General features: G+C 37.6%; 1 long non-coding RNA gene across 1 annotated transcript in view; it reads right to left on the reverse strand.

The window, feature by feature from the left end:
- Window positions 1-26,191, reverse strand: part of LOC140598438 (uncharacterized) — a 64,410-nt gene extending 38,219 nt beyond the window's left edge. Inside the window, exon 1 of the long non-coding RNA XR_012000869.1 lies at window positions 26,105-26,191. This is a non-coding gene — a long non-coding RNA (uncharacterized lncRNA). The remainder of the gene's footprint in view (window positions 1-26,104) is intronic.
- Between the last annotated feature and the right edge of the window lie 569 nt (window positions 26,192-26,760).

Here is a 26,760-nt window from a genome sequence, read left to right on the forward strand (position 1 = left end):
TTAAGTATGGGTTTAAAAATATATATATCTTGCTTTTAAACAGTAGGAGAGAAATGTGTGTCTGACTTAGAGCAGAAGAGGGGTACATAAAGGTAAAGGGGAATAGAATGAATAGTAACTTGAATAAACCAGAGAAATAAGAATAAATTGCAAACAATAATGTAAAATAAGAAAAAAATTAAGGAAAGCAGATCAGTCAATATGCTCAGTGTTAATGGACTATATGCTTCCATTAAGTCAGTCATATTGGATTAATAAAAGGAGAAATTAGAGAATATTATTAAATATAAAGTAATTTGAAAACTGAAAATAAAGAAATAGGAAAAAAATACCAGGTAAATCCAAGCAAAGTAAAAAAGACAAATAGCAAGGTTAATAGCAGACAATATATAACTTAAGTATTATATTAAATTCAATAGACAGGGAAAAGCACTAAACTAGATAAAAAGGGAAGTCATATCCTCATAAAAGGCACAAAAGAATGCACTGTATGAATGTACCAGTCAACACAGGTGCTAACCATATAAAGCAAAAACTATTATAATAGAAGGGGAATCTGACTAAAAATGTATTTACAGCTTGAAATTGAAATACATCTCTTTTCAAATCAGAGCCCTAGTCAGAAAAAAAAAACAGAGAATTTGAAAAGTATAACCCACAATTATAAATACATAGCTTATATATCTTAAATAGAGAATCTAGTATCTCTCCACACTCTAACTCAGCATAGTCTTATTAGAGGAGAAATGAGTGTGCAGAAATGGCCTACTGCCTCTCTCTGGCAGCCTAAGGGAGAAGGAGAAAGGGAACAGAAAAAGAAAGAGACAGGAGGGGGAAAAGAAGGACTAGGAGATAAGGAAGAGGGAGGGAGGAAAAAAAAGAGAGAAGAGGGTAAAGAACAAGAAGGAGACAGAGAGAGAGGATCAGGGGAAAGGGAGGGGGAGACCATGAGTTGAAATTCTGTCCCTGCCTCTCTATGGCTTCTGTGTAATGAACAGCGTGACACATTGAAATGAATGAATGTGTTTTTAGAGGTTTAGAAGGTAATAGTATTTAGCATCGAGACAAACTTTTCTGCCTATTTATCACATGAAAAGCAAAGATCACCCTGAAGTGATATACATAATGATGCTTAATTTAGATTTTTTGGTTCTGCACAGTCCTTAAATTCTTTTCCTGGAAAAGCTATTATTAACTGTGCTAATTGTAGTTCAGTGCAACAGCTCTCAATGCTTGTCATGTTTAGAGGGTGTTTTTCAGTAAGCTTCTGAAAGCCCTAATTAATGGAAAAGACCAGACTCTCACTGCTTCTTCTATACATGCTTAAAGTACCAAAGATGCTTGATGAAACTACATTACCAAATGATCAAAATGGACTTTTCCCAATGAAATAAATGTAGTTAACACGACCATAAATCTCAGTAACACAATACATGGACTATAATATTTATTATTTCTAAGAATATTGTTAAATGCTTTCATCAGAGTATCTAAATTTCATTTTGTTCTCTCATCAAAAAGAAATAAATAATATTATACTACATTCCATTATATCTAGTCATTTAACTTTTCAGAAATTCTATTATCAGAAAGGGAGACAGAACATAAAGACTCCTAACGCTGGGAAACAAACTACGGGTGGTGGAAGGGGAGAAGGGCGGGGGGGTGGGGGTGAATGGGTGACGGGGACTGAGGGGGGCACTTGACGGGATGAGCACAGGGTGTTATTCTGTATGTTGGCAAATTGAACACCAATAAAAAATGAATTTATTATTGAAAAAAGAAATTCTATTATAAAATTTTTCAAATATTTATAAGTTGAAAGAATTTCACAGTGAAACTGTGAAGACCTACATACTCACCCTTTAGAATCTTTTTTTTTTTAGATTTTATTTATTTATTCATGAGAGACACAGAGAGACAGAGGCAGGGACATAGGCAGAGGGAAAAGAAGGCTCCAGGCAGAGAGCCCAATGTGGGACTCGATCCTGGCACTCGAGGATCATGCCCTGGCCGGAAGGAAGGCACCAAACCACTGAGCCACCCAGGCATCCCTCACCCCTTAGATTCTAACATTAATATCTCACTATCTTGTTTCATTCTATATCTATCCAACTCTCCATCCATTAATACATCTTGGTCTTTCTTTTTTTTTTAAGATTTTATTTATTTAGTCATGACAGACGCACAGAGAGAGAGAGAGAGAGAGAGAGAGGCAGAGACACAGGCAGAGGGAGAAGCAGGCCCCATGCAGGGAGCTTGATGTGGGACTCGATCCTGGGACTCCAGGATCACACCCTGGGCTGAAGGCAGGCGCTAAACCACTGAGCCACCCAGGGATCCCCTATCTTGGTCTTTCTTTATGAACTTCAAAGTAAATGGAAACACCAATCTCCTTTTTCTTAAGTACTACAGCAAACACTAGTGATGTAGCTTTTGACACAGACAAGATACATTTATCTCCACTACAATAAGCAGGAAGATGCAAGGCACATATACTAGTATAGGAACTAGGACCCTGAATATATGACTTCCTACTCATGTCTAGAAAATAAGGCAATAGCTAAGTAACATCTTGAGGTTCTGTGGGAAAATGAAAGCTACAGAGATTATTATTGATAATAATAAGTAATAAGTTCATTTTTCCTTAAGATTTCTTCATCTAAAACTATCAGAGACTCCTATAAACAAGCCAAACCTCTGATTTGTCACTGAGGAAAAATAATGTTTAAGAATTTTGCTACTCGGGATCCCTGGGTGGCGCAGCAGTTTAGCGCCTGCCTTTGGCCCAGGGCGCGATCCTGGAGAACCGGGATCGAATCCCATGTCAGGCTCCCGGTGCATGGAGCCTGCTTCTCCCTCTGCCTATGTCTCTGCCTCTCTCTCTCTCTCTCTCTCTCTCTCTCTCTCTCATAAATAAATAAAAATAAAAAAAAAGAATTTTGTTACTCAAGCAATAGAGAAGATTATAAAGAAGAAACAAAAAGCACATGAAACCTATAAGTGTTAATATTTTGGTGACTATCCTTGTCCAAATATCTCCATTTATTCATTCATTCAGCAAATAATTTTTGAGTGCCTACTGTGTGCCATGGGACACAAAGCTTATGTCCTCAAGATGTTTATATTCTAGTCATATGTCAGGTGGTAATATGCTCTAAAGAAAAGTAAAGAAGGGTATTAGTGCCAGAGATGTTATTTTGGGTAGGGTTGTCAGGAAAATCCTTTTTAAAGAAGTGACATTTAAGCAGAAGTATGGAGGAGAGGGCAGGAAGATGGAGATGGCAAAGGGGATTGCAAAAGTACTAAATTTGTAAGGTGACATGGCATTCAGCACATCCGAGGAATAGTGAAGACAAGTGTAGCTGGAGTGTCCTGAGGGAAGGGAGAGAATGACCTGAGGTTAGAGAAGCTACAGGGGCCACATTCTACTCTGAGTGAGATGGAAAGTACTATCATGTACTACCATGTACTATCATGTACTCAGAGAGTACTATCATGACAGTACTCATCAGAGAAGGATCTGATTTAGCTTTTCAAATAATCACTCTGGCTGTGTGCAGAGTGCTGCAAGAAGGCAAGCATGGAAGAGGGAAATGAGAAAGAAGATTCTAAAGGGAATCCGGGTGAAGAGCTGATGTTTGGACTTGGGTGGGAGCAGTGGAAGTAGTATATACACAGACCTATACATAGACATATACTTCAATAATTTTACATGAATGGGACTAGGTATATGCTGAATGTGTTCTTTAAACTTTTCTTGTGTACTCATTTTTTCTTTTATTTTCCCATTCCCTAGTCCTCCATCCCACACTCCACACTCCTCCTTTCCAGTAACCAATGTAAGAAGCCAGCCATTTATGCAACCTTTCACATTTCTCTCCATTTCAGAAATCATCCATGGAGGACTGTTGTTTAATGTCTTGCTTTATAAAAACTGAACTATATTATCTTACTTTGCTGCATGAATTGCTAATACATTTGCGTACTTTTCTATTTGGTTAGTTGTCTTTTTCTTACTTGGTAGGCACATTATAAGTATTGACTCTTTTTTGTGTTTTGTTTTCTTTTATCATATGAATTCCCTAACCCTGACCTCCAAGCTCCTATGTGATCACCTCCTCCCTAGAATGACCTAGAACCCTAGATGGTAGAGGCTTCCTGGGTCTACTGATCTCTGGTTAGTCTCACGGTCCCTCCTTTGTCTTCTCAGCATTCCCATCACTGAGTAAACGAATTCCCTGCTTTAAATTTCCTATATTTTCTTGGTTCAGCCCTGATAACTCTCCTATAGTATTTATCCTTGTGCCTCAATCAGAGGAAAAGCTAAAATATTTTTTTAAGCAATGATTATCATGGACAGCCTCCCACACGTCAGCAAATTAGTGGGAACTGTTCATTCTTACTTATTCAACACCCCATGCAACATAATCAACCAAACAGTGTTGACTGAGTATCACTTAATCACCACCTCCAAAAATACAGTGTCAAGTTTCCCCATCACCACAATGCTGGTACCATCCTCTCAGGGGCCAAAAGGCAGACCACCCCAGGATGGATAGCTACTTTGAGTTAAAAAGTAATCAAAACTTAGAAGATTCAGGAAAAGTTCATCTCCCCCACAACTGACTAAAAATAGTTTAGATAGACACCCTGCTCCAGGAAGAGAGCTATCATCAGAGCTAACTATAGTACACTACAAACTAGATACGGTAGAGAGGAAAGAACATAGCAGGGCCTGTTTGATCAAAGTCCTTTCTCTCCCATTGTTTCTGAGTGGTAAACAACATTTTACCAAACATTAATTCTTTTATGTCTTCCTGACAATTGCATTCCTTACCTTTGAAGTACCAGATCCCTATCTCTTTTTTATTAGTTCAGAATGACATATATATACCTCCCTTGGTTTGACTATCTTTGGTGTATTTCTGAGTGTGTGGATTCTCCATATGTAGGAAATTAAATTTTGTTTTCTTCTATTAATCTGTCTCACGTCAATTTGATTTTAGCCCACCTAGAATGACCTACTAGGGAACAGAAAATTCTTGCTCCCTAACACCTCATTAATAGATTCTGTAGTTTCCAGATTTAGTTCAAAATTTCTCTGTCCTTCATTCAATTCAGAAACAATTCAATTCAGAAACATTTTTTCACCTAGGACTCTACTGAATGTATTGATTATTAAGATTTTTTTCTCTTTTGGCCTCCATGCTTTCTACCACCCAAACACAACTGTCAACATTTATTAAGTGACTGAGCAAGTATTTATTGAGAGTCCAATATCTGCCAAGCACTATGCAAAGCACAAGCCAGGTCCACCAAGAGATAATCCTTCTAGGATCTCAGCAATTTGGCAATTATAATGCAATGTGATAAAGGATATTTTGAGATGACTGATATCTCGGTCATAAAGCAAAAATGGCAGAATGTTGAGATGATTCCCTAGATCCCCTACCCTTGGTATACACAAACAGGATGATCCCCTCCCGCTTAAGTATGGGCAGAATTTGTGAATATGATGGGAAAGTTACTCCCATGATTATGTATGTTACATAAGCTCCTATTTTAGCAGATTCCCTGCTGGCCCTGAAGTGCCAGACTACCATGTTGTAGAGAGGGTCACATGGTAAGGACCTGAGTTGAGAGTAGGTCCCCACCTACAGCTATTAAAGAAATAGGAACCTCAGTTCTACAGCTGCAAGGAAACAAATTCCTCCAACAAGCTACAGAAGCCTGGAAGCTTAATTTTCCCTGGTCAAGTCTCCAGATGAAGACACAGCTGGCCAACATCCTGATCTTAGCCTTAGTTCCTGAGCAGAGTGTCCAGGATACCTAAGGCACAAAAACTGTGAGAAAATAAATTTTGTTTCAAGCTGCTACATTTGTGGTGATATGTTACAAAGCAATACATAAAGAAAACAAACTTGACGGGTAAGAGGAGGATATTAGTAGTACACGCAGGAATAGACCTAACCACTCTATGGTCAGGGATGGCTTTTTAAGAAAGTCCTAAACTGAGACATGAAGACTGCAGGAGTTAGTTTAAGCAAACAGGAGGGGAATGGGGAGAGGAAGGATAGAGAGGTATTCCAGATACATAATCCAGGAAGTGTGGTGGAGTAGAGGGGGAGACAGAGGGAAAGAGGGAGAAAGAGGAACACAGTCCATAAACTCTTCTTCTTTAAACCTCTAGTAGTTTGCAAATTACCTTGACTCTAAACCATACTCAAACCACATTCTTTAGGACTCTTCACACTAGGTTTTTACCCTGCCCAACCACTCCCATCCCATTCTATGCTTTAGCCAAAAACCTTCATTGGTGCTAGGAAAGATCTGTGCGTTTATTTTGCAACTCCTATCCCAGAAATTTTGCCAAATTAAATATCCTAGGTGCAGAGAACAACTCTTTGACTCAACAACAGGTCTGCCTCATGTGTTTCACATAACAAGGGCTTTATCATCTCTAGGATGCTATCATATAGTACTTCCTTAGTCGCTACAAAGACCCCATGCCTCACTCCCAACAGCAGTGCACTTTGTAATACCCGTGTGCACCTCTGTTCACAGTATCCCTGGCTACGTAGTCTCTTCTTCAACTTTTCCAAGGTTAGGGCCATGTCTGGTTGATGTTTTGTCTTGTTTTCACTTGTTATCATATCATAACTGCTGCCTGGCTGCTTTACTTTCTTGTGAGCAAGGCTTAATGACATCTGAGCTATTCAAAGGAGAATGAAAGTTCTCACCCAGAGCCCCCAGACCACTCTTCAGATCTTCCTTTTTCATGGGGTATTTTTATGGTTTGGAGATATGGACAATGGTCTAGGAATTCTTTTTTTTTTTTTGTTATCAGTCAAGTGTAAGTATAGCTAAACTTTTCTGAGTGTATATTACATGCCCAGCATTGTGTAAAGTATTTTCCATGGATTATCTTGTCCCGTGCTCACAGCAGACCTACAGACATGTGTAGTAATATTTTCCTCATTATACAGACAGGGTAATTAAAGCCTGGTAGGTAGCAAAGCAGGGATGCCACCCTCAGCACACTGTTTGTCTAGAGCCCAGGTTTTCAACCACTATTCCATGATGTTTCTTCAGTCTGAACCCAATCATTTCCCACTCCCAGAGGCCCTCCATGCTCACAGAAGCAACCAAACAATGCTGGGCCTAGGAAGCTGTCCCCTCTCCAGAGGGTTTTATATTCTAGCACAGAGCTGGGAACTGAATTGAGACTGCTTGGATTTTTCCACAGTTCTGCCATTTATCAACTTTGTGATCTTAATCCCTTAGCCTCAGTTACTTCATCTCTAAAATGGGGTCCATAATAACCATCTCACAGGGTAGCCATAAGAATTCAATAAGATGATGCAAATAAAGTGTTTATTCCCAGAACTGGCAGCTTGTAAGCACTCAGGAAAAATGTGATTACTATTATTCTGGTCCTCAAGGGAAGTAAAGCAGATACAAATACTTCAGTTAATGCACTTCCTATAGTTAAAAAAAAAATTCCTCAAATCGAGCTTTCTTTTTCTCTTTCTTTCTTTCTTTCTTTCTTTCTTTCTTTCTTTCTTTCTCTCTCTCTTTCTATTTATGTATTCATGAGAGACAGAAAGGAAGACAGAGGCAGAGACACAGGCAGATGCAGAAGCAGACTCCACGCAGGAAGCCCGACGCAGGACTCGATCCCAGGTCTCCAGGATCACATCCTGGGCTGAAGGCAGACGCTCAACCGCTGAGCCACCCAGGGATACCCCTAAGCATTTATTTCTATGCATTAAGATGTTAAATGTCACATATGGTGAAAATGGAAATATTCCTTTGAAACACTATCTTAACATTATTTAAATTATTAATAATAGCCAGAGGGAAGGCAGACTATAAATGAGTATCATTATGTTTGTGATTTTTAATGGTGAACATTAAATTACATTGTTGTAAACTATGAAATATTTCACTTGATTCCCAAATTCCCAATAACTTTTCAATAAGGTAAAGAGGATGGTGTTCAAGAGAGAGGCTCAAAAAGTAGCTGCAAACCCAATATATCAGAGAGGAACAGTATATTCAGGACAGGAGGTGGGACTGGCTCTTTCACTATTTTCACTGTAGCTAATGAAAGGCAAACCCCAAAATGTTCAGAGCTCTAGGACTTTTCAGATAAATACTGGAAATGGTGAGTATGATTCATGTCCAAGATTGATTTACTGAAAAATACAGATGTGGAGACAAAATTTCAGCATTTTAAACTTGGCTAAATATGGTCTCCTTGAAATAGGTCTCAACTGCAAGCCAAGAGATGTGGGCTCCAGTGCTGGCTCCTCCTTAACTAGCTGCGTGGCCTTGGCAAGCTGCACCATCTCACTAGGCTTAGTATCCTTATCTTTAAAAAAGAGAAGATGAGGAGCCCTGACTGCAGGACCTCACACACTCCCTCTAGCTTGAATATTCAATGGAATAAAGGACTTAGTATCTTTATTTATTTTTGGTGTTTCTTACTTTTAAAGTGGATGATCACCTTTGAAAGCATACATCTTAAATAAAATATGGATTTGAGGCACCTTAGAAAGTCATCTTCATGGCCACTGGCTGGAAGAAAATAGATTGCAACCAGCAGCTGGAGTCAATACAAAATTAAATGACACAGCAAGAGTATTCAAATATTTTCTTAGGCATAGAAATAGACCTTTCAGAATTATCATTTTTAAAATCATAACTATTTCAAAAGGTACATGGTTAGTAACCATGTAAAAAAATAAGGTACAGCATGTTATAAATAAAACATGTTTTACATGGAAACCTCAATTATAGAAAGTAAAGCCTACTTATGAACTATTTTCAGACATTCAAGTTAAATTATAATTGATTACAGCCCAATTTTCCAATTAACTTATGTTTCAAAATAGTATACAATTTTTAAAATAAGCTTCAATATAATCATACTTCTATAATTCCTCTGGATATTCTTGCTTCAGAGAGCTGTGCAAGCCCAGAGAAACAGACTAACCCTTCATACCCCAGTTTCACACATGAAATGGGAATATTAACAGCAATGCTGTACACAGTCCCTCAAACCTTCACAGAAGAGTAATATGTTCCACTAAGCTAGACTGGAAGCCGGCATTGGAAGTACTTGTCAATGGTCTAGTGGAAAGTCATTTCAAAACTGATGAAATAGCATTTCCCTTAGTAACTCAGGGGAATTTTACTGGTATGCTACAAAATCTGACTCCTGGTTTATATCAAATTTTTATTTTCTGTTGCTGTTGACATTGTTATGTCTTTTGTTTTACATTTGTTTTGGTCTTCCTTCTCCCAGAAACTATTATTTATGAGCAGATGTGTTAGTTTGCAGGCATATCTCAAAGCTATGACTTTCTTACCACTTTCTGTCAGAAGATGATCTAATCTGTGAGTCAAACTGTATTACAAACACCTAATCTCATTCTGGTCCTGATGAAATCAAACACTTTGGAACAATTTCTTCTTCATTGTTCTAGAGCATTGCCATTATGCTTCTCCTGTATTTGAGCAAACAAGAACAGATGAGAGAGGACTAGGCAAGTTAAAAATATCAGTCTGTCTGTCTGTCTGTCTATCTATCTATGTATTTTTACTTAACTTCAATTTGCCAACATATAGTACAACATTAGTTTCAGATGTCGTTTTTAATAATTCACAGTTGCATATAACCCCCAGTGCTGATATAAGCCCTTTAAAAAAAAGATGACAACTCAGTAAAGATTATTGGATTATGTTCTTTGGTAAATCTATTTCTTGGCTATTCCTAAAAAGAAAAGATCACACCCAAGGACCACATTAGAATACATTTATTTGAAAACACTCCTTATCAGCTGCCAATTAAAAAAATTCTCAAGCAGCAATGAATTTAATCAACATAGACCTTCTGAGTCCCAGGCCTGAGATGCTGAAAGGAATGAATAAAGTTAAGAAGCTTTTACTTGTAACTTTTCATTCTGGCAGATTAAACAACTAAGTCTCTTTTTCCTAAATTATTAATATTTCCAGGTAAGGTGGGATTATTCAGAGGTTATTTTTCATATAATTCCCATACTCTAGCACAGGATTAGCAACATCCTTCTAATTCTTTTAATTTAAATAATGGTGGGAAGGAGGGGGAATAAAATCATTAAGCATTGTAAACAGTCTAGCTGATAAAGAGCTTTTGTTTTTTTTATTTTGTCTTATTATTTAATTATGTATAATTAACACAAAATGTTTATATAGCAAAATTACATACAAATGTATAATATTATCTAAGACCTGGAACAAATTTTCATAACTGAGACTCTATACAGAAATATATGTTTGAAAAATTCATTCGAACTTTAAGGAAAAATAAATAATTATTTTAAGTACAATTTTTTTGTCCTCACAATTTAAAACTACCCCAAAATTGCTTCCAGTATCATGTAAAATAAAGACAGAATTCAATAAAGGTTTTTTTTTTTTTCTGGGAAACCAACTAGGGGTGGTGGAAGGTGAGGTGGGCAGAGGGTAGGGGTGACTGGGTGATGGGCACTAAGGGGCGCACTTGATGGGATGAGCACTGGGTGGTATGCTATATGTTAGCAAATTGAACACCAAAAAAAAAAAATTATAAAAAAAACAATAAAGAGCTTTTGTAGGGATATTTTTTTTGGTGAAATAAATCGGCACTGATGCATAGAAACTGATTTGAGGGAAAAGGGATACCAAAGAAGACACAATGCAAGAAAATAAATTAAAAAGTAATATGAGGAAAAGGTTTCATGACTGACAGTAAATCATTTATTCATGGCCATTTATTGATACTATACTTCCAACAGCATCAGCATGCTAAAGTAATACTAAAATCTTTATTTTTAGAGAAACATTTATTTATCTCAAAGGCTTAAGGAACTATTCATTCCATTTAATACACTTTTCCAATATATTTGATGTAAGATTCTAAATATAGCAAATATAGTAGAATTTTCCCATTCTTATCCCTATTATGTTTTTATTCTTTTTTTCTAGAGGTATTTGGAGGATCATAAGACAGATATTTGAGGTTCCATGTCCCCATTAGATAACTGATTTGACAAACTCTTAACTTGTGAAGATCATTTTAAGGTTTGTATAAATTCATCCTTGGCCAATATGCTGGAGTGGACTTATTATGCATTGTAAGAATTAATTATTAAACTTTCAAGAGGTTTTCAAGCCAATTGACATCCCAGGGGTAGTCTGAAACTGGCCCCATGTAGGAGTATTTACATCATGTTAATTGTCAAATGCTACGAATCAGGACTTCTCTAACCCCATATCCAGAGCTAGTTAATAAATATTTACCAGTAAGTATAAGTACACCGTTGGTCAGAGCTATTCTTTGACTTTTTCATAATATGCCAAGGAAAATAAAGCCTACTATATAATACAACTTTGACCAAAATGCCTTCTAAAATATTTTATGTTTATTTTTTGTATTAATAATTTCAAAATTTCAAGAATTGGTACTACTACTAAGCTTAAAAAATATGGGCCAGTCAAATCACATTAGATTAGGCTTCTCTGTTTTGATTTTAAAGTTGGAAATGATGTCCTTCAAAGATATATATTCATTTTACTCAGACACAGTAAGTTAGTGAATTTCTCCATTCACTGTAGTCTCTTCCTGCTGTCCCACCTGTTTTGAGGAGTTAACTCTGCTGATACAGCAATTGGACATCCAAAGAACACATTATTTTATAAGTAACTATATAAATGAAATATGTATGTTTACATAGTCATTTGACATTACTCTGCTGAAGTAAGACAAAAAAGTCAGAAGGCAATGGTCAAATCAATAGAAATTAGAATAAACACCAATTAAAATGTAAAAAAACCTTAGGAGGAGACAGCTTCCCAGGCCCAACATTATTGGTTTACTGTGATGGCCAGGGAGGACTTCCAAGACAGAGGAAGGACCAGATTGAGACCTAAATCAGCACCATGCTTTACTAAATAAGACCTGAACTCTTGGCAGTTTCTAACAGGCAACCAACACATATTAAACTGTTTGTAGGGATCCCTGGGTGGCGCAGTGGTTTGGCGCCTGCCTTTGGCCCAGGGCGCGATCCTGGAGACCCGGGATCGAATCCCACGTCGGGCTCCTGGTGCATGGAGCTTGCTTCTTCCTCTGCCTCTCTCTCTATCTCTCTGGGACTATCATAAATAAAATTTAAAAAATAAAAAATAAAAAAAATAAACTGTGTATCAACTTATTACAGTGTTCTCCATCTAAATTGTCATAGGAAAAATAAAGTTGTTTCATTCATTTCGGCTTCAGTTTCACATCTGGGCAAAGCACACTGCTGGTAAAGACAGCTCTTATTTTCCTGGTGAAAAATGGACCCTGGGTCTCTGCACAGGAAGTATTTAGCGCCTTTGTGGCAGTATTCAGTTTAAGCCAGACTGCAAATAAGAGAGCCATCTGTGTTTAAACATGGAAAGGGTTCACAGTAAGGGAAGAGATCTTAAACTTTTCTCTTTTCCTGGGTGTGGATCTTGCTTAGTATCCCTGAGGAAATGAGCTGTTAAGGGATGCGCTGCTCTGTGAATCACAGCTCTGAAAGGAGATACAGATGGCTGTATCTGTATACAAATATACACCAAAGTAAACCTTCCATTGTGGATAATTTAGTAGGTTGATTAGAGCACATTTCATCACTGACCAACAGAACAGAAACAACTACGAAAGCTGAAGGCTCATTCCAGAAACATCTCTGACCAAAGTTTTCTCGAGCTTTAACTTCATGGTTTTATATTTAATCATTTCAGCATTTTGCTAGTTAAACAATTCTGATATGAAATGTGAATCCCAGAAAGTGCAGTTTCATTCCACATAGCTGGAAAATTGGTAACTCATTTTTCTCTGCCACTTGTTATCGATTCGTAAAGATCATTCCAAATCCCCACTACTTATTCTGTTCATTAAATTGTCTTATTCCATGGTTTTTCCAGAAACTTTAGCCACAGTTCTAATATCTCTTTGTAAATGTTGTCTCATTTTAAATAACTGCTTTAAACAAATATTCTAAACTCACTACCAAATTTAGGGCAGCAGATTCAGACTCGAGCCCTCCAGATCACTTGTCTACAATCCATACAACACATAAGAACAAAGTCTTCCAGGGGCACCTTGGTGGCTCAATGGCTCAGGTCATGATCCAGGGTCCGGGGATTGAGTCCCACATTGGGTTCCCCATAGGGAGCCTGCTTCTCCCTCTGCCTATGTCTCTGCCTCTCTATCTCTCATGAATAAATAAATAGAATCTTAAAAAAGAAAAAGAACAAAGTCTTCTAGTTCAGGCAGGGCAAGCCCTCCAGATCGGTTACTCTTATCTCTTTTATTCACATCATCACCATTACTTATAGTTTTTCTCTAAATTTGTATTAAAGAAATCAAGTATCTTTGTAAAACTGTATAATGTAGACATTATATCAGTATTAATTTTCTTTATTAAAATCCTACTTCAGTGACTTTAACTCTGAAAAGTAAAATGACAATGTTTTTTCTTAGAACATACCAGGTATCAGAGATATTGCTGTTTCCATGCAACAGTGATATTCATGAACTTGATCAATGTGTCATCACTTAAGAATCCATAAGAATAGGATATAAGCTGGTTGGTGTGGATCTGGCTGTGTCCACTACTTTTTATTGTCTTGGAGGGCACTGGGCAAATGCTGAATTCTCTCTACAGGAGGGACAGAAATGCAAGGGTTCCCTGACCATGTCCCACTGATTCTGAATAATTTGAGGCCATGTATTATAACACTAGAACTTAAGAGTGTCAAAGTATGAGGTGGTCTAGTCCAGACTGAATCCTAATCAAGTAAATCTCTGAATGGGCCAAGCAGAACCACCCCTTTCTGTCCTTTTTCCCAGGGATGGAAGAACTGGTGGTGGTCTTGGAAAGCACTCCAGCTCCAGCTTCAGCTCTAGTTCTAGACTCTAGGTCTATCCCTCTTATCTACGGAACCATTTTTAAACTGCTAGGAAACTCTGGGTAGACCATATACCTATATGAACTGCATATTTATATAATCACTCTCTGGATATGTTTAGATTCTTTACTATGAAAAAGGCATTGCAAATCTCACATAGGCATCTGAATCCAGGTTGGTTCCCTGTTAGATTCCAGGAGTTTTATTAAGCAAAGGAAGAAGCCCTTCACAGTTGATCTCACTTCACATGCTGGCATATAGTTCTAGGTATTGATATATCCCCACAGACCTAAACAACAGTTAAGTCCAGCAGAACATTATATGACGCACAGTCTTTCTTCACGTTGGCAGCAATAGTTTGGATACTGAGAATACGGTTGTGGGTTTTTTCCTCCTGTTGTGTTACATATTTTATCAGTAATCTTAAAATCACTATATTAACACATTTGAACTGCTTAATCAATGCTAGTAAGTTGGCACTGTCAGCCTTTTCCCTCACTATCTATACTTAATATTTCTCTTGGGTGTGTTTTTGAATGGAACAAAGAAGGATAATTCTTCCTGTTTTTCTATTTTCCTTTTCCACCTCCCTGTCCTTTGGCTGCTATTTTACAAAACATCCTAATTTATAAAAGAATGGTCTCTTACAAGAGATGAAGTACAAGAATTTTAAACCCCTTAATTGCACTGTGTGTTTCAAATCTTAAAACTGAATTCTAATTTAGTGCCTCAACATTCTAAATCAACATTCCAGGAATTTTTTAAATCTTGCAATGATGCAAAGTATCAAGTTGAAAATCAACCACAAGAAGACATAACATTTCCACACTTTTAACTTATGGGCTAAAAATGGAAAAAGATTCACATTGCTTATATTTGCTTTTGCCTGATTAATGGCAGTTATATCAGAAGGCCTTGGCCAACACTTGGGGAAAGCAGCCAAGTACACAGAGACAAGCCAAAAGTCACTAAAGATGAGCAAGTCACAATGCACCATCTGTGGTGGCACCAGATACCTGCATAAAATAAATTCTCAAAATAAGAGAAAATTCACTTAAGAGAAATGCAGCTTCTTTTAATTAACTTTCCTCCAGTAATTGTTATCTTTTTAGGAAATACCATAAATATCCTGCTGGATATTTATGATTGTTTGGGCAGCTTTTCTCACGAGGGCCATAATTAACAGGGAGACACAGTTTTGGTTCCCTCTGTCCCACACAAAGACAACTTGGGACTCTTAAATAATGCCTTGCTTTCAAATTAATGCAAAATGTTATTACATTAACCCAGGAATCAATTAAGCTATTTTAAAGAAATAATATATTTTTTACAATAACCAGGCTTTAGTTGAATAAGCTGAGCTGAAGTGTGGCTATAACTCCAATAACACTTGGATGAATTTAACCTAAAGGAATTACAACTTAATACAAATAGATGAGGGATATCTGGGTGGCTCAGTAGTTGAGTGTCTGACTTTGGATCAGGTAATGATCCTGGGGTCCTAGGATGGAGTTCTGCATCAGGTTCCCCTTAGGGAGCCTGTTTCTCCCTCTGCCTATGTCTCTGCCTCTTTCTATTAATCTCTCATGAATAAATAGATAAAATCTTTAAAAAAAATACAGATAGATGAGATTTCATCAGAGCACATGGCAAAATATTTTTTACCACTTTTATGTAGTTTGTTTTAAAATATGTCAACTCAGTCTTTGGAATTTTAAAGACATTTTTATATCTTCTCTAATATAATCATTTATATGTGTACTAATACAACCATCACACTTCCACATACTAGACTCTTCCTAAGTTAGGGGTATGAATTAAATTATTGTTTTTAACCACATTAGTGGAGACAGCTCTACTTTCAGCACTTGAGCCAAAGGATCAGGAATGGCCACACAACAGAGGCAATGACTTCAACACCTCACTGACCTTGACTCACAAGTATCTCTGACTTTATCACCCCTCCGGTTCCATTGTCTTGTTTAGTTCCAACCTTCATTAATTCTAAAATGGTCCATGACAGTAACCTCCTCTCTAGCATCTGGGCCTCCAAACTACCCTACACTCCATAGGAATGTGGCCATTTGACACCTGTCCTAACAGAGCTTTGGAAATTGTTCAAATGTCAATAGCCCTTAAAGTTCAAACTCTAGTAAGTCAACAATTTTCTGTTAAGCAAATCAATTGATAAACCAACCTCTTCACAATTTGTCTCTAACCTATCTCTTTGGCCTTATGTCTAACTATCCATATGCGCTCCCAAATATCCTAAACTGTAGTTTTCATCACAATGGCAAATTATAGACTATATAATCAGGCTCCCTGGGTTCTAATCTCAATAGTATCACCTTCAAAATGTGTTAGCGGGAGACCAAATACTTTATTTTTTGAAATTTCAGTTTTCCCATCTGTACAATTGGGATCAAAAGGTTGTTGTTAATTAAATGACACACACTAATATTAAATAAAGAGTAGCACAGAACATGAAGACTCCTAACTCGGGGAAATGAACTAGGGGATGTGGAGGGGGAGGAGGAGGGGGGGTGGTTAGTGGGTGACGGGCACTGAGGGGGGCACTTGACGGGATGAGCACTGGGTGTTACTCTGTATGTTGGCAAATTGAATACCAATAAAAAATAAATTTATTATGAAAGAAAAGAAAAGAACAAAAAGAAAAGAAAAGAAAAGGAAAGAAAGAAAGAAAGAATGAAAGAAAGAAAGAAAAGAAAGAAAGAGTAGCTAGTAATAATCACAGCAAACAAACACTTAATCCATGCCTTTACCCCAAACTTTCTGGCTGATGTGTCCTCCCATCTGGCATCCTTTTCTCAATGAACTCCTATATGTCCCTCAAAGATTAGTTCAAATGGCACCTGCCTTTGAAAGCCTTCCTTTACCATTTCACTTGGGAAAAGGTAGCTTTCCCCACTGCAATACGCTTACAGCATTTTGTGAATATTGTATATTACAACCTGCATCTTCATAAATCTCTATATATGTGTTCTTCCTATAGTGTAAGATCTGCATGGAAAACAATAATATCTTGACATCCCCATACTCGGTTATGGGTACACTGTACCATCCCTCACCCAAGAAAGATATAATAAAGTCCTAATACCCAGTACCTCAAAATGTGACCTATTTGAAAACAGAGTTGTTGCAGATATCATTAGTTAAGATCATACTGGAGTAGAGTGGAGTCCTAATCCAAAACAAATGATATACTTTTAAGAAGACAGCAATGTGAAGACACAGAGTCACAAGCACCATATGAAGCCAGAGGCAGAGATTGGAGTGATATATATCTCAAGCCAAAGAGTGCTAAGAATTGCTGGCCTTCATCAGAACCTATGAAGAGGCAAAGAATTCTGCCCCAGATCCTTCAGAAGGACTGTGGCCCGACCAAAACATTGATTTCAGACTTCTAAACTACAGAATTGCGAGATAATAAATTTCCGTTGTTTTAAGCCAGCAACTTATGGTACTTCATTATAACAGCCCGAGGAAACCAATACATGTTCCCAGATTCAGGGGGAAAAACTAACATATTTGTGTTAAAGAAGCAAATGACTTTAAGAATTTTACTTAATCAATTGGGACTTACATAGAAAAATAGGAGTGTACAGAGATGGCTAGATTAGACCATCCTAAATTCTGGCTTTAAGAATCTGTAAGTACCTGATTTCCTATTTAAGTATCATATTTAACTTCCTTGCCCACCTAAAAAATTAAGGTTATTGATGCTTTTTCTTTTAAGATTTTTTTATTCATGGGATCCCCGGGTGACTCAGTGGTTGAGTATCTGCCTTTGGCCCAAGACATGATCCTGGAGACCCAGGATCGAGTCCCGCATCGGGCTCCCTGCATGGACCCTGCTTCTCCCTCTGCCTGTGTCTCTGCCTCAGAGAGACACTGAAAGAGAGAGAAAGAGGCAGAGACACAGTCAGAGGGAGAAGAAGGCTCCATGCAGGGAGCCCGATGCGGGACTCAATCCTGGGTCTCCAGGATCTTGCCCTGGGCCAAAGGCAGGTGCCAAATCACTGATCCACCTAGGCATATCAAGATTGATACTTAAGACTTAGAAAATGTTGACATATTCCTCCTTGCCCTGTACCTACACTGACTGCTTATAAAATGAAACCTAGTCTTATTCATCAGAGCAATGACATAAAAGTTTTTCAACAGGTGATTCATAAAAAATGGCATACTTATTCATCTTTATATGGTATCTATAGTCCAAGGAGATTGTGTCTGAGACTCCAGAAAGTTTTTTCCAAAGCATTTTTATTAACAACATGTTTGCTCTCAGGGACCTATTAATTTATTATAATGTAGTTATACTGATAGGCATCTTACCTAAAAACATTCATTTACATGGAAATAACAGTGTAAAGACAGATAAAAGTAGTCTTATATTTAGGCCAGAATCAAGGTCTATCTACTCTTTACGTTAGTAATTGCAGCTAAGAAGGAAGGAAAAAATATAGAATTTGGAAGGAGAAATGTAATTTCAGTCACTGTGGTTAGAAGGGACATTTATTGTATGATTGAAATAAGTCAATAGGAGAATGACAAACATTAAATGGTCTCATTCATTTGGGGAATATAAAAAATAGTGAAAGGGAATAAAGGGGAAAGGAGAAAAAATGAGTGGGAAACATCAGAAAGGGAGACAGAACATGAGAGACTCCTAACTCTGGGAACAAACTGGGCGGGGGGTGGAAGGTGAGGTGGGCGGGGGGGGGGGTGACTCGGTGATAGGCACTGAGGGGGGCACTTGATGGGATGAGCACTGGGTTTATTCTATATGTTTGCAAATTGAACACCAATAAAAAATAAATTTATATTAAAAAATCCAAAGTACACAAGGAAGGCAAAATGCCATACTTATTTGGTGCCTAAAATAACATGTTATTATAAATTAAAGCAATTTCATTTTTGGAGCATGGAAAATCCCAAAACTATGAAAAATGTGCTTTCTGAGATCTCTAAGAGCCTTAACTTCAAAAACATGCAGTGAAGGTACTAAATAAATCTTTCAAGAAAAAGAATGCTCTGGCATGAGTCAAACATCCAGTTTCTGACACCTACATTCAATGTTGCCTCTAAAGAGATGTCTTGTCTTTCACTGCTCAGGTCCTTGAGAACCAGGCCTCACAATGAAGGAAGTCAGTATAGTCACAGTCTGGTTCTCCAGCTTCTGGAACTCCCAAGAATGCACAGATTTGATCCAGTCATCTATAATCCAACAGTCATTCAATAATCATGAGTTATGCCTTACCCTAGGCTCACCACTGATTTGCTGTTGGCAGCTTTGATTAATTTTTTTTTTCTGAAGCTCAGTATTCTCATCTGTAAGCAAGGATAATGATGGTATCTGCTTCCTAGGATTTGTTGTGGTAATTAAATAAGAGATGGCTCATAGGACTTCACATAGAGCCTGGCATATGATAATTACCCAATACAAGTTAACTGCTCTCTTTATCATCATTACTGGAATATGTTATAAAACTAGTAAGCAAGTTGAGGGTAGGACTGTGCCTATTACTTAATGGACACCCACACTGAACAGCTGAGACCAGTGAATGCTAAAGTAAATCTTCGTGCCAATTCCAGCCCAAAGCCTACTTCTGTAAATGTTTATTGGAACACAGCCACTCCTGATCTTTTATATGTTGTCTATGTCTACGTTACCCAGCAGATGTACATAGTTGTAACAAAAGGACTGAATAGGCTGCAGACTGTGAACCATTTATTACTTGGCTCTTTAAACAATAAGTGTGTTAATCCTGCACTAGAGCATCGCCACTTACTATGTGGTCCTCAGCTCATTAGAAATACAGACACTGGGATCCCTGGGTGGCTCAGTGGTTTAGCACCTGCCTTCCGCCTAGAGCGTGATCCTGGAGGCCGGGGATCAATTCCTGCATCAGGCTCCCTGCATGGAGCCTGCTTCTCCCGCTGCCTGTGTCTCTGCCTCTCTCTGTGTGTCTCTCATGTAGAAATAAACAAAATCTTTAAAAAAAAGAAATACAGACACGTAGGCTCCCTTGACCTACTGAATCAGAAACTATATATTTTCACAAAATCTTCAAATGATATACAAACATTAAGGGTTGAGAAACAGTGGTCTAGGTCAGAGGTTAACAAAATTTCTGTAAAGGGATAGAGAGTAAATATTTAAGCCTTTGTTGCAGGACTATAATATCTGTTCAAATCTGCCTTCCTATCTCAAAAGCAGCCAGAAAAAAATATGTAAATAAATGGGCACGGTTCCATGCCAATAAAACCAAGTATGGAACCTGAAGTTTCAATTTTATACAATTTTCATGTATCACAAAATATTCTTTTAATTTTTTTCAACCATTTAAAAATGTTGAAACCTTCCCTTAGCTTGTGTACCATACAAAAACAGGCAGCAGGGCAGCCCGGATGGCTCAGCGGTTTAGTGCCACCTTCAGCCCGGGGCATGGTCCTGGAGACCCGGGATCGAGTCCCACATCAGGCTCCCTGCATGGGGCCTGCTTCTCTCTCTGCCTGTGTCTCTGCCTCTCTATGTGTCTCAAGAATAAATAAATAAATAAATAAATAAATAAATAAATAAATAAATAAATAAAATCATTAAAAAAAAAAAAAACAGGCAGCAGGTAGGATCTGGCCTGTAGATCAGAGTCAGTAGTCTTAATCTAGGCTAATGCCACATCACTGTTTAGCCAGCAGGTTACCCCTCCTCCCATACTCTCCCCAGGACTCTAAAAACCTATGTGTATTTTCTGGCACATGTGACTTTAGAGAAGTTATCTTCTACTCATCTAACTTATCCCAAAAAATATTTCTGTTCCTCCTTTATGACTTCTAACTTGTAATATAAAGTTCCTATCAAATGATGTGATGGTGTAACTGTTTCCTTTTCTTTGGCAGATTAAATAGAACATACCAGAGAGGCTGAACTAGGAAGCTATAGGTGAATAGACAGACAGGTGGACAGATAAGATACCTGCCTCCAAAGGAATAGGAACCTGATCACAATGAAAAACTCTTTGTCTCTAAATTCAAACCAAGTATGCTGAGCATTTCTAAATATATACTCAGGATTTGTGTCTATTTGATCCACAATATCCTTCTCCTTGACTCTTCAAGTAGTCTGAAGCTATTGGAAAGTAACATAGGAAGTCTGCACATCTTGCCCTTGCCCTTCCCCTTCCAGAGGCTAGTAGATCACAAGCAACTGAGAAGGAACTGCCAGAGAGGGTTCTCCATCCAGAAAAAAAAAAGAGCTTTGCCCCACTCTCAGGGCTCTGGGACACATTGGTGAGAGATGGCTAGAGGAGGGGATCCCTACCTGCCTTTTACTTAAGCCAGTATTCTTTGTTCCTGCTTATACTGAGATCATAAATCAGTTTCAGAAGAGAAGCTTAGTTCATAGAAACCTTTAATTTATGTTCAAAGTTTATTGAAGCTAAGCTCAATAAATGGTAGATAAGAGGACTTTGTTGAGTAAACACAACATTCATAATTTAGGTTTAGCAATTTAAGAAACATGAAAGTACTCAAGATTCATCAGAAGCACAAACTATATGAACTATCTGCACAATCTTAGAAGAAAGATTTACATATACCTATAGACTTATGATATATATATATATAACATTTTAATCTAAATGAATGTGTTAGAATACATTCTGACCCCTGGTCTCGGCTACCATCACATCTTTTTTGTCGTTTAACCTTACTCTGTTTTATCTTTCTACCATCATCCAATTTTCCCTCTCCTTTCAAGGATAATTTATTCTGCGAAACAGGCTGAGATAAAAACCTTTCTACATAGCCTGATAAATCTTATAATTATAAATTATTCAATAATGAAATGGTTCCCATAGTGTATTAATGAGGAAGATTTCAGCTACAAGAAACAGAAAATCCTGGCCTCACTAGCTGACGTCTTAAGAAATTGATCATTTCATAAGAGAAATTCTGCAGTTAGGCAGCTACACGGTTGCTTAATTCAGTGCCTCGACAACATCATCAAGGATCTTTCCAATTTTCAATATTGCATTATTCAGGATATAGGCTTATCCTTATGTTAACTACCTTACACCATATGTGACAAAATGATATCCAGTAAAAATGCTGTTTTTGTGTCTCTTTAATTATGACAAAGTTTTTCCCTGAGCTCCCACAATATTCCACTTCATAGCTCATTGACCAGAAATGCATCATACCTGTTTCTAAAATATGAGCAGCCAAGAAGAATGAGATTACCATAATTGTGCTGAATGGGGAAAATATGCAGCCAAGAATATTTTATCTGGCAAGCCTGTCATTCAGAATAGGAAGAGAGATAAAGAGTGTCCCACACAAACAAAAACTAAAGGAGTTCATAGACCACTAAGCCAGCCCTGCAAGAAATATTAAGAGGAACTGAGTGGGAGAAAAAAGATCAAAAGCAACAAAGACGGGCATCCCCGGTGGCCCAGTGGTTTAGCACTGCTTGCAGCCCAAGGTGTGATCCTGGAGATCCAGGATCAAGTCCCATGTCAGGCTCCCTGCATGGAGTCTGCTTCTCCCTCTGCCTGTGTCTCTGCCTCTCTGCCTGCCTTCTCTCTCTCTCTCTCTCTCTCTCTGAATTAATAAATAAAAAATCTTTTCTAAAAAAAGCAACAAAGACTAGAAAGGAACATCACCAGAAACACCAAGTTTATAGGTAACACAGTGCCATGAAATTCATATCTTTCAATAAGCAATCTGAATGTATATGAACTAAATTTCCAATCAAAATACATTGGGTATCAGAATAGATTTTTTTAAAAAGGCACATCTATATGCTACCTACAAGAGACTCATTTTAGACCTAAAGACACCCCCATATTGAAACTAAGGAGATGGAGCACCACTTATCATGCTAATGGATGGCAAAACAAAGCCAGGGTTGCCAAACTTATATCAAACTAGATTTTAAAACAAAGACAGTAACAAGTGTTTGAATGATACACTCGACCAGATGGCCTTAACAGGTATATTCAGGACATTTCATCCCAAAGTAGAATATGCATTCTTTTATATACAATGGAGTATTACTCAGAATGAAATCTTGCCATTTGCAACAATGTGGATGGAGCTAGAGCACATTACACTAAGTGAAATAAGTCAGTAAGAAAAAGACAAATACTATATGATTTCACATTCATATGTGGAATTTAAGAAACAAAACAGATGAACATATGGGAAAAGGGGGAAAAAAGAGAGAAGGAAAAAACCATAAGAGACTTAAGGACAGAGAACAAACTGAGGGCTGCTGGAGGGAGATGAGCAGGGATGGGCTAGATGGGTGGTGAGGACACTTGTCAGGATGAGCACTGGGTGTTGTATGTAAGTGATGAATTACTGAATTCTACTCCTGAAACCAATATTGCAAATCTATGTTAAGTAGAACTTAAATACAATTTAAAAAAAAATTACCGTAATTGGATTAGGAAAGCATATGGTCATGTGAAAGATTATATTACCTGAATGAAAATCAGCATTAGAAAGAAGTGGGGAGGGATGCAGGAGCTATTACTCAGTAGTCACACAATACTCAATACTACAATCAATAAGAGGTATCCTGTTCATCAGCCTTTGAAGGTAGCCAATTAATTTGCAGGAAATAGTAACTGGGAGATTCTGTGACTACACAATTTTATATTACTGGAGTAATAAAGACCTGAAGCAGCCTCAATGTAATTACAGAATAAAGGCACATACCACAATCTGAGAATAGTTCTAGAATTTGGCAAAACCTGGTCCTAACACCTTTCAGTAAACCAATGTTCATCAAGGACTCAAGCAGTTGGGATTTATAACTGCCACTCAGGCCCCAGCCAACTTTCCCCATGATGTGATCAGTTCCAATTAATATAATACACTTTAATTTGTGTATCATTCTGTATTCAAGTATGACAAGTACCTTAAGCAAAGAAAAAAAGCAAAGTTGAATTTAAAAAAATTAAAACATTCTAATGTGACCCAGAAGCTATCAATTTGTGAATGCTGCCGGGGCGGGGGGTCTTCTCTTACAGCCTCATTTAAGGGGGCTGCAAGTGGACAGAAACAAGGCTTGGTCATTCATAGCCGATAGATGATAGAAAACTGAAATGGAAAGAGAAGTCTGTGCATTCTGGTCCTTCTGTCCCTCCCTGTTCACCCACAGTGTCCACCTAGCAGCACAAGTACAGAAACTTGGTTTCTGTAAGCCAAGAGGAAGAGAACACTGTTTCTGAGACCCAGTTGATGGAGGAGGGGCCATGGCACACAATTCCTATTTACTTTTTCAACTATTTCTTCAAACTAAGAAAAAAACCCTATTCTAAATCTAACCTATTCTAAAATTATCTTAAATTTTCCAAAAACGAGATAGAAAGCATCTCAAATTCCCCTTCATAATTTGAAAGCACAAGTTAGAAATTGAGCACCAATAAAAAATAAATTTATTATAAAAAAAAGAAAAGAAACTGATGTCTGTTAATATATATCAGTACCTCATGTGTTTCAGACACAGCTATCTTACCTTCCTGTTATGTTTTGCTCTTTATTATACGAATGTACTAATGTAGCCAAGTAATTTAGGATGGGATCAACTCTAGTGGACTTCACAAGCAGGTTTAGTTTAGTTGGACAGCTATTCTTTTAAGTGTGTTGTTGCTAAAAATGTGACAGAGCTACTCTTTCTTCCATGAGTGTTCTGAAGACGTATTTAAACATTTCAACCTGTAAGAATCTGCTTAATCCCTCTGCAGAATATTAAAGAGAAAAGAAGTTACTCTTTGACCAGGAAAGTTTAAGGCATTTAAATATGATCAGATATCCAGAAATAAAATAGTACATTCCATGAAGAAACTAGGAAATCACAACACAGATACATTCATTGTACATGAAAAACTCAGAAACTTAGTATAAAAGCAAAGAAAATATTAAGTGATATTATTAAAGTAAGCTAACTAGAATAAGAAAATAACACCAAAACCACATTAATTCTATTGGTTTTTCTTGCACAGAACAGAGGGAAAATGATAAAAAATTGGACATATTAAATTTCTCCATTCTTTCCACTTAAGGGTAAAGTCTAGATCGAAAATGTTCTAAGAATTTCCTTTTATTTTATTATTATTATTATTTTAATATTACTTATTATTATTTATATGGAGCCCAATGCAGAACCTGAACTCATGATTTGAGCTGATACCAAGAGTCAGACACTTGATCAACTGAGCCACGCAGGTGCTTCGAGAATGTTTTGAGAATTTAATGGATAATTATTTCCCTTAAATCCAAATTTTTCCTTAATAGATTTTTAAAGAACCATATGCTCCTCAATAGTACTTAGTTTTGGCTTATGAATAAGATGAAAAACGTTTGAGGGATAATGGCTTTTATGTATGGACCTGGGTGTGCAGATGCACACACACACACACACACACACACACGCATGTGTGTGTGTATTTCCATCAACTGTTTATAATGGAAGTGTATCCAGAATAAGGATAAAACTACTGATTGGATTCTTAAACAATATAACTACTGCCTCAGAGTCTTAGAAAAACACTAGCTCAGAAGCTGCCAGGACTCTAAGAAATCAACCAGGATATGTACAAGCAAACTGCAGAACATTTATTAAAAGTCCACTACCTAATCTAAGGTGATTTGAGTACATCTATAGGTGTTTATGAGATTTTATCACATATCACTATGGTTCATAAAGCATTATTTATACAAACAATAACCATAGAAGTCCAACTCTCTAAACTTTCAAGATACCACTCGGTAAAGCAATCAATTACTTTGATTTAGTACACTGCTCTGGATTTTTCCTGGATGGCAAAGCCTAGATATTGGGAAAGACGCTAAAGACACGGCCAAGCTTCAGACCTTATCCTTTCTCCCTAAAAGACATTTATTTTTTTTTAATTTTTATTTATTTTTGATAGTCACAGAGAGAGAGAGAGGCAGAGACACAGGCAGAGGGAGAAGCAGGCTCCATGCACCGGGAGCCCGACGTGGGACCCGATCCCGGGTCTCCAGGATCGCGCCCTGGGCCAAAGGCAGGCGCCAAACCGCTGCGCCACCCAGGGATCCCCCTAAAAGACATTTAAATAGTACCTACCGGTTGCAGACAGATATCATGTTGGTTTATGTAGATTTTCATCTATATCAAGTGTTAGTACCTTGGAGTACAAAGGATCCTTTTGGTCTTCCTAAAAACAAGGGAAAAATTGAGCAAAGGCATTCCTCATATGTGTGCTTTACTCAGTTACTTTTGCCACTTTGGCTTTGGACTTTTTGGAGTGGAAGGTGAAATCTAGATGAAAATCAGACCCTTATCATACCCTGTTAACTCTTAACTCCTTTCTTTTAATTCCAGTACAATACCAACTTTATTTCTTAAAGGCCCTTCCAGTTCTGTGTAATCCATAATCCCATGAAGACTTCCACAGACCCTGACCACAGCAAATTCAAATTATTTGATAAGAAGACACCCTTCAGATAAATGGGACTTTTGTGCTGCTCTTTCGAATAATCTCTGGGACCCGGTCTTGCTATTGTGGTTTGTTGTCTGTTTTTATTTAGGGTTTTTATTTATTTGAGAGAGACGCAGAGACAGTGACAGAGAGCACAAGCTCAGGAGGAGAGGGAGAAGCAGACTCCCCACTGAGCAAGGAGCCTGACGCGGGGCTCCATTTCAGGACCCTGGGATCATGACCTGAGCCAAAGGCAAACGCTTAACCAACTGGTCACCCAGGTGTCTTCTCTTGTTGTTGA

Source organism: Vulpes vulpes, chromosome 4 (assembly GCF_048418805.1).
Source record: "Vulpes vulpes isolate BD-2025 chromosome 4, VulVul3, whole genome shotgun sequence".
Taxonomy (NCBI): domain Eukaryota; kingdom Metazoa; phylum Chordata; class Mammalia; order Carnivora; family Canidae; genus Vulpes; species Vulpes vulpes.